This window comes from Diabrotica undecimpunctata, chromosome 1 (genome assembly GCF_040954645.1).
Source record: "Diabrotica undecimpunctata isolate CICGRU chromosome 1, icDiaUnde3, whole genome shotgun sequence".
Lineage (NCBI taxonomy): Eukaryota > Metazoa > Arthropoda > Insecta > Coleoptera > Chrysomelidae > Diabrotica > Diabrotica undecimpunctata.
The window spans coordinates 95,139,919-95,156,927 of NC_092803.1; the positions used below are offsets into that span (position 1 = coordinate 95,139,919).

The 17,009-nt window shown below is 33.8% G+C and overlaps 1 long non-coding RNA gene across 1 annotated transcript in view; it reads left to right on the forward strand.

Moving 5' to 3' along the window:
• Positions 1 to 4,108, forward strand: part of LOC140451640 (uncharacterized) — a 32,649-nt gene extending 28,541 nt beyond the window's left edge. The window contains exon 3 of the long non-coding RNA XR_011952093.1: positions 3,468 to 4,108. This is a non-coding gene — a long non-coding RNA (uncharacterized lncRNA). The remainder of the gene's footprint in view (positions 1 to 3,467) is intronic.
• The last annotated feature ends 12,901 nt before the right edge of the window (positions 4,109 to 17,009 follow it).

Genomic DNA, 17,009 nt, shown 5'->3' on the forward strand with positions numbered 1-17,009 from the left:
TATCTACTGGGTCCATTTCTACCTGCCAGTATCCAGACTTCAAATCCAAAGTAGAAAACAATTTACTTCCAGCCAATGTGTCCAATGTGTCATCGATCCGAGGCAGAGGATAACTATCTTTCTTGGTAACGTTGTTCAGCAAACGGTAATCCACACAGAACCTCGTCGTTCCGTCTTTCTTCTTAACCAGGACCACCGGAGAGACCCATGGGCTCGTAGAAGGTTCTATCACCCCGTCTTTCTTCATTTCCTGAACAATCGTTTCAGCTTCCTCTCTCTTCGCCTGTGGTAATCGTCGAGCTGTTTGACGAATTGGCTTAGCATTACCAGTATCAATTTTATGCTTAACAACGGTAGTTCTTCTCGTCTTTCCTCCTTTCGGTACGAAAATATCACGATACTGCCGAAGAAATTCCCTTAATTTCCTTTTCTCCATCTGATTTAGAGACTGTCCTGCAACTGCAACCATTTGGTCGAATTTGTCGTTGGAATTATCAGATGTTGTCGCCTGACGGATTATGGATGTCACAGGTACACAAGTTCCTACCTTTGTCTATGGTCACTGGGTAGTCGTTGACATTGATAAGTCTCACAGGAATTTCTTTGGCCGAAGTCACCAATTCCTTTCCAATTATGATTCCACGGCCAACCTCATCGTCGTGGTTCCAAGGCTCCATCATAACAGGTGTCCCTTCGTCTACAATTCCCTGTAGTCGCGCTACTATGATCGTTTCGCTTCTCGCAGGCACGACTGTATCTTCTGTAATGGCTGCTTGCACAGTGTTGTCATTATGTGGATGGAGAAATACCTCCTCGTTGCCAACTTTGATTACCTTATTCTTAAAATCCAATTGGAATCCATGCATATTCATTACGTCCATTCCTAATATAACATCCTCTTCGATGTCAGCAACTATAACAGTATGGACGAACTTTTCTGCTCCAATTCCCAATTGTACCTGGATTTCTCCATGAATGTTAGCATTTTCACCTGTAGCGGTCCGAAGTCGCAACCTCGTTGGTAACAGTTTCTTTCGGCTGTTTATAACTGTCGGGCGTATAATGGTTCTGGTCGCTCCGGTATCCACCAACAACGTATGCTTTTTACCATTTATGTCTCCATCTACATATACACTATCTTCACGACATTTCAAAGAAGCTATTAGTATGAGAGGGTCTTTGGAAAAGTTCTGGGTCGAAGCTGCCCCCCTAAGGCTGACCCGTTCTAGTTTTCCTGATGGTGAGTTTCTTGATTTGCGTCGTACCTAGGGTGCTTACAGGAGCTTCGTACGTGTCATATTTCGCCACAATTCCAGCATCTGATGGTCTTCGTTTTCTTGTATGTCATGCTTTTTATCATATTAACGAGCTGGTCAAGTTTATCTTCATCTCCTTCCTCTTTTACAGTTCTAACTTTACTGTACCCGCCAGAGGCCTGCGTAGCTGACTCGTATTCGAGGGCGGCGGATAAGACATCAACCAGCGTCTTGTGACGAGCTAATCGTAGTGTTCTCTGCATTTCATGATCACGAAGACCATCAATAAACGTTTGAACGGCCAACTTTTCCATCATGTCTTCTGGAGCTGTTGGATAAGCATATCGTACTAATCTGGCAATATCTACCTCATATTCTTGAAGAGCCTCATCTTTCTTCTGTCTACGATTTTTAAGCTGCGACTGATATACATGCTCCAAATGTTCGTGGCCATATCGCATATTTAACCTCTTCTTCAGTTGTTCGAAATCATCGGTCTCCTCTACAGCTATGGTCTGAAGCACATCTAAGGCATCTCCTCGAAGAGCGATAGTCAGGTTTACAGCCTTTTCTTTTTCAGACCATCCATTCGCTCTTGCGGCTGATTCGAACTGTTTCATGTAGTTGTTCCATGATGATTTTCCGTCGAAAGTTGGGACTTTAACATGAATAGAACCTCCACTTCCTTCAAATTTCGGCCGTGTCTCCAACTTACATTTCGTCTCGTCTTCTTTTATCTCCACTGTAATTGGATTGTTTCCTCTCTCTGCTGTCCCTGTTTCCTCCATCTTCCTTTCCATATCTTTAATCTTTTCTTCGAAGGCCGACATATCGGCAGCAACTTGGTTTTTTAACGAAGACATTCTATCGTCGAGGGCAGACGTCTCAGAAGTTACTTTAGAGATTTCCAAAGAGATATTAGCAGAGACTTTGCTTTCCAGCGAAGAAATCTCGTTAGAAACTTTGTCTTCCAAAGAAGCGATGTCGCCGGAAACTTTGTTCTCTAATGATGCGATATCACCAGAAACTTTGTTCTCTAATGATGCGATGTCACCAGAAACTTTGGCTACATCACCAGAAACTTTCGAAATCGACGAGAGGACAGCATCATGCTTGTCTTCAAATATATAAGTTTCCGGATCCAAACCTTCTTCTTTTAAAGCGTTCTTTAGTCGTTGGACTAAATCAGCCTTTTTCCCGGTAGAAGCTAATTCCCTATCTTCAAGATGCCTTCTTAAATCCGTAACTGTGAGCTCATAAATCGTCGTCATTTTCACAATTTATTTTATATTCACTTGTATTATTATTATAAGTCTAATTTATGTTCGATCTCACTTCTGCCACCATTTGTTGTGAATTTATTAATGGTTATGTCTTTAATTTATAATGTCTTTACTAATTTATTACATTGTTCCTACTTTAATTTATTAAAAGGCACGATAATTTATATAAGTTTATTTATCACTAAATATACAATAATTTATTAGTAGGCGAGCGTAACAATAATATCGCGAGCGCGAACCTTCTTTATTAACTGTCCCTCCATAACCAAAATTCCTCTATAAATATAAAGTCCTGTTATTCGAGAATGAAAACAGTTGTTTCTCGAAACCCATCGAACATAGACCGCTGTTTTGCTGAAAGGCCTTCTAGACAGAGCGGCGAATTGTTCTCAGAACCGGTATGGTTAAATCGGCTTGTCTCCAGAAGGTTCGAACTGTTATGTTTTTATTACAAAGGGGGACCCATCGTGTGTCAGGTAGGCATTACCTAAAAAATACGTGAATGAATGAAAATATTAGTAATAAATATATTTACGGTTTTGGGTCAGAATTTATCGTAACACAATCCATTCTTTGAGATTTCTCAGCCAGGACAATTTTTTTCTACCTATGCTGCGTCTTCCTTGAATCTTTCCCCACATTATTAATTTTAGGAGTTCGTATCTATCACCACCTGCTGTTATAAGTATGACCCAAGTATTGCAGTTTTCTTATTTTGGTGGAATCCAGTATCTCCCTGCTTGATATCTATTTTTCTTAGTGCTTCTTCATAGGTTATTCTGTCTATCCAGGAAATTCTTCAATATGTCCACATTTTAAATGCTTCCAATCTAATTGTAATATGGAACGTAAAGGATAGCAAATACATACTATGAAATGATATTAACTTTGGGTATAATTTATAAGTATAGCATTTACTTTGTTTTAGGTGGGTGTAAGCATTCCATAGCACTCTTGATGTGGCTTCACAGAAGGAGTGAAGAACCTTCTCCAATTGAAGTTGCTTGTTACTGGGCAGAGTAAACTTTCCAAAGTTGGAACTTCAGTTAAATACCTAACTTTGAAGGATTTTGGAGCACAAGAAGAACTGAGCTCAGATGAAGAAAGCTTACTTTTTTTACAGGAAGTTGTGAACCAAGGACTAGAACATAATGTTGAGAGTCAGCTATTGAAACACTTCAAGCCTAACAGAATTTTGCAACATCTTGGACTACATCAATCGATGTTAAATTTTGTTAGCAGAAATGATTTTTCCAAAATGGCACTGAATTTTTCAGAATTTCTAGAATTCTGTTATCAGGAAATGGATCCCCAACTATGTTCTGAAGCTGCAGCAATAACCATTGAACAGTCTAATTCCGGTTTATGGTTTGACCTGCGATATGCAAGAATAACTGCATCAAAATTTTATGATGCAGCACACTGCAAAAAATCATCAGATGGTTCCCTGGTTAACCAAATACTTGGTGTAACCAAACTTCCTGCTACCGAAGCCATGTCTCGAGGAAAAAGGCTTGAGGATGCTGTAATTAAAGCTTTAGAAAAATAATTAAAGATAAAACTCAGTCATATTGGGTTATAATTAAATCACAGGCATCCAATATTTGGGACTTCTCCAGATGCTATATCTGAAGAATTTGTAGTTGAAATAAAATGTCCTCAATCTGAGAAAACTATTTGTAACTATTTAATAAAAAATTTGGAAATTACAGCAAAATACAAAGCTCAAGTGCAGCTACGGATGTTTCTATGTAAGAAACAAAAAGCATTATTTTGTGTTGCAGATTCTGATTTTGAGGAAAATTTAAAATTTTTTGATATATGGGTACCATATGATGAAGAATATAATATAATATATTTACACATTTATGTAACTCATTCAAAAAATGATAATATATTTATATACAGCATGATCAGTTTCACTTTGTATTTAACATTTGGATGCGAACTGATGTTGACATTCAGTTTTTTGAAATTTTTTAAATTTTATTTTGGTAACGTCTCGCCAAGTAAAATGCCTTCATGGTACCAAAATAAAATTCAGAAAGTAAGGAAAAACCGAACGTCAACAACAGTACACATCCAAATCTCAAATACAAAGTGAATCTATTTGTGCTGTATAAATATGTGAAGCCTCATTTACTACAAACTACCGTTGTGTGTTAGTTGGTGATTTTAATATTGACTTTTTGGCTAGTAATTTCTATGGTAAAAAATTGTTTTCGGCTTATGGGATAAAACAATATATTAGTGATCCTACCCGTATTACTGACACTAGTAAAACTTTGGTAGATTATGTACTTTCTAATCAAAATAATATAAGTGTTTGGGTTTACGATTGTCCAAAAATTACTGATTATTTCGTTATTTCAGTAAATATCTCCAATAATAATAGTTATATTATATCTGATGGTAATATATCAAAGTTTAGAAATTTATGTAATCAAAACTTAGATAAAATCAAAACTAATCTTATCATTTGTCACTTTAATTTAAATTCTGTTGATGTTAATATCATTTACCAGGAAATTTTGCAAAATTGTGAAAATGTAATCAATGGCATAATATCAATTTTAACATGCCAGTTTCAATCAAAATTACCTTGGTTTGATTACATAAAATTACCGAAAATAGACAGGTATAGAAACAAACCAAAATAAATCTGGAAAACTTTTAAAAAATTAATCAATGATAATAGTCAAGAAATGCCAAACACTGTAATCTTTGAAACTACTACTGGCCTAAAACATTTAACAAACAGCGTAGAAATATCTAGCAGTTTTAATGAGTATTTTATTTGAAAGCATTGAAAGTATTGTTCAAAGTATTGATAATTATGAAACATGGTGTAATGTAAATAGTAATCTATATTTAAATTTTGAAAAATTTTAAGAGATCTCTATGCAGGATTTGTGAAAAATTGTTGGCAATTTAGATAATAAATTCTCACTACATGAAACGTTAAATTGCAGAATGGTAAACGAAGTTTTTGAAACCATTGGGCACGTTATGTTAAATTTAATTAATACATCTCTTACTACGGGTAGAATTCCTGATGATTAAAAATAAGTACTATCACCCCTATTAAAAAAATACCCAACACTATCAAAGCTGAAAAATTCCGACCAATCAATACTTTACCTCCTATAGAGAAAATATTAGAAATTACTGTTTATCAACAATTATTAGAACATGTAACAAAAATAAAATCCTAATTAATAAGCAATCAGGTTTTCGAAAACAATTCTCTTGTGAATCAGTGTTACAAGTTACATTATGTCACATAAAGAGTAAATTAGATGACAATAAGTACGTAGTTGGTGTATTTCTTGATTTAAAAAGAGCTTTTGAAACCATTGACAGGACAATAATGATTTCTAAACTTAAACAGTATGGTATAGGTGGTACACTAATTGCGTGGTTAGAAAATTATTTACAAGATCGCGAACAGACAGTTCGATTTAAAGAGCAATTGTTATGTGAAATGGATAGTAATACAGGGATTCCTCAAGGTAGCGTATTAGGCACTCGTTTATTTATTCTGTACATTAACGATATCGATATTTTTGTAATTTGTGAATTTATTGATCTTTTTGCCGATGATACTCTAATCTGTTGTAGTGATGAAAATTTTGATGTAGGTATTCAAAAAATGAACACTATTTTAGATATGGTTAATAAATATTAAAAAATGAATAAACGGAAGTTGAATGTGAAAAAAACAAAGGCAATGGTTTTAACTACCAAACATAAATAATATATATATATATATATATATATATATATATATATATATATATATATATATATATATATATATATATATATATATACATCTGAAATCATAAATTTAAATATTAATAATGAAAAAATTGAAATTGTCACAACAGTTAAATATTTGGGATGCCAGCTTGACAATATTCTGAATTTTGAGAGTCACTTCGAGTACATTCATAAAAAAATATCAACAAAACTTACACAATTATTCAACCTCATTTTGACTATTGCTCATCAATCTTATTTAACATACCCCAATTGGGAGGATGTTAAATACTCTAAATTGGTTCTCTGTTGAAAATAGACTGTTTTTTTCACCATGATTTTGGTCTTCAAAATAGTAAATGGCTTATCACCTGAATATTTTGAAGAATTCATTTCTTTCAACAAAAGTATTCATTCTTATAATACCCGAGGTTTAGATGACATATATGTAACTAAAACTATGTATAAAAGTACGAAGAATTTGCTCTTTTTTAAAATCTTCCTTAAATTTAATCAGTTACCAACATCTGTAAAAAAATGTACTAGTCTCAATAATTTCAAAATGTTACTTACACAATATATATGTATCAAACATTTATAGTGTACTTTCTTTATATTGTATATATAATAGGTTTTCTATTTAAATAAAGATCTATCTATCTATCTATATGAAATATAAATATATAAAGTATAATGTAGGTATGTACCTATAATTAAGGTATGAATAATAAAACCACTTGCAGGAGGATATTAGTTTGATTTGTTTTTATTAAATCACTTTTACTGTGTTTGACCTTGACCAATCCCTAGATAGATGCACTTGGGAATCTGGTGTAATTGTGAAATAAAACAAAATAAATGTTACTTGCATACATTTATTGCTTATATTTTATTGAACATAATATATATTGCAAATAGTAATAAGATGAAATATCAGGTTTTTACCAACCATTTTCTTAAAAACATTCTAAAATTTTTTTCTAAAACTAAATAACTACCTATAAAGTATAAAAGTAAAACCTACAAAAAGTTACCGTCCTGAAATTATTCCTGATTGCAAGTTGATTATTGATCCACACACTATTTTGATAATATTATCTGAATAACACAACAATTTATTATCAATACATGCATGTGGTGCTAAAAATGAAAATTCTCTCAATCTGCGAATAACTCTTTCCACATGAATTCTCAAGCTAGCTATTCGTTTGGTCTCAAATACCTCATCTTTACTAGGTTTTGTACATACAGAGACACTCGGTGGCCTAATTAGGACACAACCTTTAGACATAAGTAAATGGTAAATATGTTTAAATCCCCTATCTGCCATAACAGCAACTTTTGGAGGTAAAATATTTAAAAAACCACTATGTTCTGCAATGACAGCATCTGAGAGTCAAGCGAATAACCATTTCCTACATAAAATTGGCAGCTCGTTCTTCTGCCATACTCGGAATTTTCCTACATCTAACGGTTCGTGAAAAAAATTTCCACTTGAATGTCTGTATTTGCTGAAAATTTCGTGAAAATTAAAAGTGTATATTTTGTTTAAAATTATAATTATTTCGATTAAGGGTGGCCTGCTGATTAAAAAATCTAAACACGTTGCCAAAAGTTATGCACCATTTGGCCGGAAAATCGAAAAAACTGTAGATTATTGGATTTTTATCAAATTTCGTTAATCGGCTATATTGGCGTCAATTTTGGTCCGAGAGTCAAGCGAATACACAGTTCCTACATATAATTGGCCGCTCGTTCTTCTGCCATACTCGGAATTTTCCTACATCTAACATTTCGTGAGAAAAATTTCCACTTGGATGTCTGTATTTGCTGAAAATTTCGTGAAATTTAAAAGTGTATATATTTTTTTAAATTTTAATTATTTCGATTAAGGGTGGCCTGCTGATTAAAAAAATCTAAACACTTCCAGAAATTATGCACAGTTTGGCCGGAAAATCAAAAAAACTATAGATTATTGGATTTTTATCAAATTTCGTTAATCGGCTATATTGACGTCAATTTTGGTCTGAGAGTCAAGCGAATAAACATTTCCTACATAAAATTGGCCTCTCGTTCTTCTGCCATACTCGAAATTTTCCTACATCTAACGGTTCGTGAGAAAAATTTCCACTTGGATGTCTGTATTTGCTGAAAATTTCGTGAAAATTAAAAGTGTATATTTTTTTTTTAATTTTAATTATTTCGATTAAGGGTGGGCTGCTGATTAAAAAAATCTAAACACGTTGCCAGAAATTATGCACCCTTTGGCCGGAAAATCGAAAAAACTGTAGATTATTGGATTTTTATCAAATTTCGTTAATCGGCTATATTGGCGTCAATTTTGGTCCGAGAGTCAAGCGAATGAACATTTTCTACATAAAATTGGCCGCTCGTTCTTCTGCCATACTCAGAATTTTCCTACATCTAACGGTTCGTAAGAAAAATTTCCACTTGGATGTCTGTATTTGCTGAAAATTTCGTGAAAATTAAAAGTGTATATATTTTTTTAAATTTTAATTATTTCGATTAAGGGTGGCCTGCTGATTAAAAAAATCTAAACACGTTGCCAGAAATTATGCACCGTTTGGCCGGAAAATCGAAAAAACTGTAGATTATTGGATTTTTATCAAATTTCGTTAATCGGCTATATTGACGTCAATTTTGGTCCGAGAGTCAAGCGAATGAACATTTTCTACATAAAATTGGCCGCTCGTTCTTCTGCCATACTCAGAATTTTCCTACATCTAACGGTTCGTAAGAAAAATTTCCACTTGGATGTCTGTATTTGCTGAAAATTTCGTGAAAATTAAAAGTGTATATTTCGTTTAAAGTTTGAATTATTTCGATTAAGGGTGGCCTGCTGATTAAAAAAGTCTACACATATGGCTAAAAATTATGCATCATTATGCCGGAAAATGGAAAAAAATGTAGATTTTTTAATTCGATTTTTCTATTTTTCCGACAAACTGGGGTTAAGCGAACAGAAAAAATCACATGCTTGCAATAAGCTGGACCAAGTGCATGTACCGAAACAATAAACAAAATTTTTTTTTTTTGGAAAATTTGAAAAAAATGTTCCAAGAGGGTACCCTTGGATTTTTATCGAATTTGGTTAATCGGCTATATTGGCGTCAATTTTGGTCCGAGAGTCAAGCGAATAAACATTTTCTACATAAAATTGGCCGCTCGTTCTTCTGCCATACTCGGAATTTTCCTACATCTAACGGTTCGTGAGAAAAATTTCCACTTGGATGTCTGTATTTGCTGAAAATTTCGTGAAAATTAAAAGTGTATATTTCGTTTAAAATTTAAATAAGTTCGATTAAGGGTGGCCTGCTGATTAAAAAAATCTACACATGTAGCTAAAAATTATGCACCGTTTTGCCGGAAAATGGAAAAAACTGTAGATTTTTTAATTCGATTTTTCCTCTTTTCCGGCAAACTGGGGTTAAGCGAACAGAAAAAATCACATGCTTGCAATAAGCTGGACCAAGTGCATGTACCGAAACAATGAACAAAATTTTTTTTTTTTGGAAAATTTGGAAAAAATGTTCCAAGGGGGTACCCTTGGATTTTTATCGAATTTGGTTAATCGGCTATCTTGGCGTCAATTTTGGTCCGAGAGTCAAGCGAATGAACATTTTCTACATAAAATTGGCCGCTCGTTCTTCTACCATACCCGGAATTTTCCTACATCTAAGGGTTCGTGAGAAAAATTTCCACTTGTATGTCTGTATTTGCTGAAAATTTCGTGAAAATTAAAAGTGTATATATTTTTTTTAATTTTAATTATTTCGATTAAGGGTGGCCTGCTGATTAAAAAAATCTAAACACGTTGCCAGAAATTATGCACCGTTTGGCCGGAAAATCGAAAAAACTGTAGATTATTGGATTTTTATCAAATTTCGTTAATCGGCTATATTGACGTCAATTTTGGTCTGAGAGTCAAGCGAATAACCATTTCCTACATAAAATTGGCCGCTCGTTCTTCTGCCATACTCGGAATTTTCCTACATTTAACGGTTCGTGAGAAAAATTTCCACTTGGATGTCTGTATTTGCTGAAAATGTCGTGAAAATTAAAAGTGTATATTTTGTTTAAAATTTTAATTATTTCGATTAACGGTGGCCTGCTGATTAAAAAAATCTAAACACGTTGCCAAAACTTATGCACCGTTTGGCCGGAAAATCGAAACAACTGTAGATTATTGGATTTTTATCAAATTTCGTTAATCCGCTATATTGACGTCAATTTTGGTCTGAGAGTCAAGCGAATGAACATTGCCTACATAAAATTGGCCGCTCGTTGTTCTGCCATACTCGGAATTTTCCTACATCTAACGGTTCGTGAGAAAAATTTCCACTTGGATGTCTGTATTTGCTGAAAATTTCGTGAAAATTAAAAGTGTATATATTTTTTTTAATTTTAATTATTCCGATTAAGGGTGGGCTGCTGATTAAAAAAATCTAAACACGTTGCCAGAAATTATGCACCCTTTGGCCGGAAAATCGAAAAAACTGTAGATTATTGGATTTTTATCAAATTTCGTTAATCGGCTATATTGGCGTCAATTTTGGTCCGAGAGTCAAGCGAATGAACATTTTCTACATAAAATTGGCCGCTCGTTGTTCTGCCATACTCGGAATTTTCCTACATCTAACGGTTCGTGAGAAAAATTTCCACTTGGATGTCTGTATTTGCTGAAAATTTCGTGAAAATTAAAAGTGTATATTTTTTTTAAAAGTTTAATTATTTCGATTAAGGGTGCCCTGCTGATTAAAAAAATCTAAACACGTTGCCAGAAATTATGCACCGTTTGGCCGGAAAATCGAAAAAACTAGATTATTGGATTTTTATCAAATTTTGTTAATCGGCTATATTGACGTCAATTTTGGTCTGAGCACATGTAGCTAAAAATTATGCACCGTTTTGCCGGAAAATGGAAAAAACTGTAGATTTTTTAATTCGATTTTTCCTCTTTTCCGGCAAACTGGGGTTAAGCGAACAGAAAAAATCACATGCTTGCAATAAGCTGGACCAAGTGCATGTACCGAAACAATGAACAAAATTTTTTTTTTTTGGAAAATTTGGAAAAAATGTTCCAAGGGGGTACCCTTGGATTTTTATCGAATTTGGTTAATCGGCTATCTTGGCGTCAATTTTGGTCCGAGAGTCAAGCGAATGAACATTTTCTACATAAAATTGGCCGCTCGTTCTTCTACCATACCCGGAATTTTCCTACATCTAAGGGTTCGTGAGAAAAATTTCCACTTGTATGTCTGTATTTGCTGAAAATTTCGTGAAAATTAAAAGTGTATATATTTTTTTTAATTTTAATTATTTCGATTAAGGGTGGCCTGCTGATTAAAAAAATCTAAACACGTTGCCAGAAATTATGCACCGTTTGGCCGGAAAATCGAAAAAACTGTAGATTATTGGATTTTTATCAAATTTCGTTAATCGGCTATATTGACGTCAATTTTGGTCTGAGAGTCAAGCGAATAACCATTTCCTACATAAAATTGGCCGCTCGTTCTTCTGCCATACTCGGAATTTTCCTACATTTAACGGTTCGTGAGAAAAATTTCCACTTGGATGTCTGTATTTGCTGAAAATGTCGTGAAAATTAAAAGTGTATATTTTGTTTAAAATTTTAATTATTTCGATTAACGGTGGCCTGCTGATTAAAAAAATCTAAACACGTTGCCAAAACTTATGCACCGTTTGGCCGGAAAATCGAAACAACTGTAGATTATTGGATTTTTATCAAATTTCGTTAATCCGCTATATTGACGTCAATTTTGGTCTGAGAGTCAAGCGAATGAACATTTCCTACATAAAATTGGCCGCTCGTTGTTCTGCCATACTCGGAATTTTCCTACATCTAACGGTTCGTGAGAAAAATTTCCACTTGGATGTCTGTATTTGCTGAAAATTTCGTGAAAATTAAAAGTGTATATATTTTTTTTAATTTTAATTATTCCGATTAAGGGTGGGCTGCTGATTAAAAAAATCTAAACACGTTGCCAGAAATTATGCACCCTTTGGCCGGAAAATCGAAAAAACTGTAGATTATTGGATTTTTATCAAATTTCGTTAATCGGCTATATTGGCGTCAATTTTGGTCCGAGAGTCAAGCGAATGAACATTTTCTACATAAAATTGGCCGCTCGTTGTTCTGCCATACTCGGAATTTTCCTACATCTAACGGTTCGTGAGAAAAATTTCCACTTGGATGTCTGTATTTGCTGAAAATTTCGTGAAAATTAAAAGTGTATATTTTTTTTAAAAGTTTAATTATTTCGATTAAGGGTGCCCTGCTGATTAAAAAAATCTAAACACGTTGCCAGAAATTATGCACCGTTTGGCCGGAAAATCGAAAAAACTAGATTATTGGATTTTTATCAAATTTTGTTAATCGGCTATATTGACGTCAATTTTGGTCTGAGAGTCAAGCGAATGAACATTTCCTACATAAAATTGGCCTCTCGTTCTTCTGCCATACTCGGAATTTTCCTATATCTAACGGTTCGTGACAAAAATTTCCACTTGGATGTCTGTATTTGCTGAAAATTTCGTGAAAATTAAAAGTGTATATTTCGTTTAAAATTTAAATTATTTCGATTAAGGGTGGCCTGCTGATTAAAAAAATCTACACATGTAGCTAAAAATTATGCACCGTTTTGCCGGAAAATGGAAAAAACTGTAGATTTTTTAATTCGATTTTTCCTCTTTTCCGGCAAACTGGGGTTAAGCGAACAGAAAAAATCACATGCTTGCAATAAGCTGGACCAAGTGCATGTACCGAAACAATAAACAAAATTTTTTTTTTTTGGAAAATTTGGAAAAAATGTTCCAAGGGGGTACCCTTGGATTTTTATCGAATTTGGTTAATCGGCTATATTGGCGTCAATTTTGGTCCGAGAGTCAAGCGAATGAACAGTTTCTACATAAAATTGGCCGCTCGTTCTTCTACCATACCCGGAATTTTCCTACATCTAAGGGTTCGTGAGAAAAATTTCCACTTGTATGTCTGTATTTGCTGAAAATTTCGTGAAAATTAAAAGTGTTTATATTTTTTTAAATTTTAATTATTTCGATTAAGGGTGGCCTGCTGATTAAAAAAATCTAAACACGTTGCCAGAAATTATGCACCGTTTGGCCGGAAAATCGAAAAAACTGTAGATTATTGGATTTTTATCAAATTTCGTTAATCGGCTATATTGACGTCAATTTTGGTCTGAGAGTCAAGCGAATAACCATTTCCTACATAAAATTGGCCGCTCGTTCTTCTGCCATACTCGGAATTTTCCTACATTTAACGGTTCGTGAGAAAAATTTCCACTTGCATGTCTGTATTTGCTGAAAATTTCGTGAAAATTAAAAGTGTATATTTTGTTTAAAATTTTAATTATTTCGATTAACGGTGGCCTGCTGATTAAAAAAATCTGAACACGTTGCCAAAAATTATGCACCGTTTGGCCGGAAAATCGAAACAACTGTAGATTATTGGATTTTTATCAAATTTCGTTAATCGGCTATATTGACGTCAATTTTGGTCTGAGAGTCAAGCGAATGAACATTTCCTACATAAAATTGGACGCTCGTTGTTCTGCCATACTCGGAATTTTCCTACATCTAACGGTTCGTGAGAAAAATTTCCACTTGGATGTCTGTATTTGCTGAAAATTTCGTGAAAATTAAAAGTGTATATATTTTTTTTAATTTTAATTATTCCGATTAAGGGTGGGCTGCTGATTAAAAAAATCTAAACACGTTGCCAGAAATTATGCACCCTTTGGCCGGAAAATCGAAAAAACTGTAGATTATTGGATTTTTATCAAATTTCGTTAATCGGCTATATTGGCGTCAATTTTGGTCCGAGAGTCAAGCGAATGAACATTTTCTACATAAAATTGGCCGCTCGTTGTTCTGCCATACTCGGAATTTTCCTACATCTAACGGTTCGTGAGAAAAATTTCCACTTGGATGTCTGTATTTGCTGAAAATTTCGTGAAAATTAAAAGTGTATATTTTTTTAAAAGTTTAATTATTTCGATTAAGGGTGCCCTGCTGATTAAAAAAATCTAAACACGTTGCCAGAAATTATGCACCGTTTGGCCGGAAAATCGAAAAAACTAGATTATTGGATTTTTATCAAATTTCGTTAATCGGCTATATTGACGTCAATTTTGGTCTGAGAGTCAAGCGAATGAACATTTCCTACATAAAATTGGCCTCTCGTTCTTCTGCCATACTCGGAATTTTCCTATATCTAACGGTTCGTGACAAAAATTTCCACTTGGATGTCTGTATTTGCTGAAAATTTCGTGAAAATTAAAAGTGTATATTTCGTTTAAAATTTAAATTATTTCGATTAAGGGTGGCCTGCTGATTAAAAAAATCTACACATGTAGCTAAAAATTATGCACCGTTTTGCCGGAAAATGGAAAAAACTGTAGATTTTTTAATTCGATTTTTCCTCTTTTCCGGCAAACTGGGGTTAAGCGAACAGAAAAAATCACATGCTTGCAATAAGCTGGACCAAGTGCATGTACCGAAACAATAAACAAAATTTTTTTTTTTTGGAAAATTTGGAAAAAATGTTCCAAGGGGGTACCCTTGGATTTTTATCGAATTTGGTTAATCGGCTATATTGGCGTCAATTTTGGTCCGAGAGTCAAGCGAATGAACAGTTTCTACATAAAATTGGCCGCTCGTTCTTCTACCATACCCGGAATTTTCCTACATCTAAGGGTTCGTGAGAAAAATTTCCACTTGTATGTCTGTATTTGCTGAAAATTTCGTGAAAATTAAAAGTGTATATTTTTTTTTAAATTTAAATTATTTCGATTAAGGGTGGCCTGCTGATTAAAAAAATCTAAACACGTTGCCAAAAATTATGCACCGTTTGGCCGGAAAATCGAAAAAACTGTATATTATTGAATTTTTATCAAATTTCGTTAATCGGCTATATTGACGTCAATTTTGGTCTGAGAGTCAAGCGAATAACCATTTCCTACATAAAATTGGCCGCTCGTTCTTCTGCCATACTCGGAATTTTCCTACATTTAACGGTTCGTGAGAAAAATTTCCACTTGGATGTCTGTATTTGCTGAAAATTTCGTGAAAATTAAAAGTGTATATTTTGTTTAAAATTTTAATTATTTCGATTAACGGTGGCCTGCTGATTAAAAAAATCTGAACACGTTGCCAAAAATTATGCACCGTTTGGCCGGAAAATCGAAACAACTGTAGATTATTGGATTTTTATCAAATTTCGTTAATCGGCTATATTGACGTCAATTTTGGTCTGAGAGTCAAGCGAATGAACATTTCCTACATAAAATTGGACGCTCGTTGTTCTGCCATACTCGGAATTTTCCTACATCTAACGGTTCGTGAGAAAAATTTCCACTTGGATGTCTGTATTTGCTGAAAATTTCGTGAAAATTAAAAGTGTATATATTTTTTTTAATTTTAATTATTCCGATTAAGGGTGGGCTGCTGATTAAAAAAATCTAAACACGTTGCCAGAAATTATGCACCCTTTGGCCGGAAAATCGAAAAAACTGTAGATTATTGGATTTTTATCAAATTTCGTTAATCGGCTATATTGGCGTCAATTTTGGTCCGAGAGTCAAGCGAATGAACATTTTCTACATAAAATTGGCCGCTCGTTTTTCTGCCATACTCAGAATTTTCCTACATCTAACGGTTCGTGAGAAAAATTTCCACTTGGATGTCTGTATTTGCTGAAAATTTCGTGAAAATTAAAAGTGTATATTTCGTTTAAAATTTGAATTATTTCGATTAAGGGTGGCCTGCTGATTAAAAAAACCTACACATGTGGCTAAAAATTATGCATCGTTATGCCGGAAAATGGAAAAAACTGTAGATTTTTTAATTCGATTTTTCTATTTTTCCGACAAACTGGGGTTAAGCGAACAGAAAAAATCACATGCTTGCAGTAAGCTGGACCAAGTGCATGTACCGAAACAATAAACAAAATTTTTTTTTTTTGGAAAATTTGAAAAAAATGTTCAAGAGGGTACCCTTGGATTTTTATCGAATTTGGTTAATCGGCTATATTGACGTCAATTTTGGTCTGAGAGTCAAGCGAATGAACATTTCCTACATAAAATTGGCCTCTCGTTCTTCTGCCATACTCGGAATTTTCCTACATCTAACGGTTCGTGAGAAAAATTTCCACTTGGATGTCTGTATTTGCTGAAAATTTCGTGAAAATTAAAAGTGTATATATTTTTTTTAATTTTAATTATTTCGATTAAGGGTGGGCTGCTGATTAAAAAAATCTAAACACGTTGCCAGAAATTATGCACCCTTTGCCGGAAAATCGAAAAAACTGTAGATTATTGGATTTTTATCAAATTTCGTTAATCGGCTATATTGGCGTCAATTTTGGTCCGAGAGTCAAGCGAATGAACATTTTCTACATAAATTGGCCGCTCGTTCTTCTGCCATACTCAGAATTTTCCTACATCTAACGGTTCGTAAGAAAAATTTCCACTTGGATGTCTGTATTTGCTGAAAATTTCGTGAAAATTAAAAGTGTATATTTCGTTTAAAGTTTGAATTATTTCGATTAAGGGTGGCCTGCTGATTAAAAAAGTCTTCACATATGGCTAAAAATTATGCATCATTATGCCGGAAAATGGAAAAAACTGTAGATTTTTTAATTCGATTT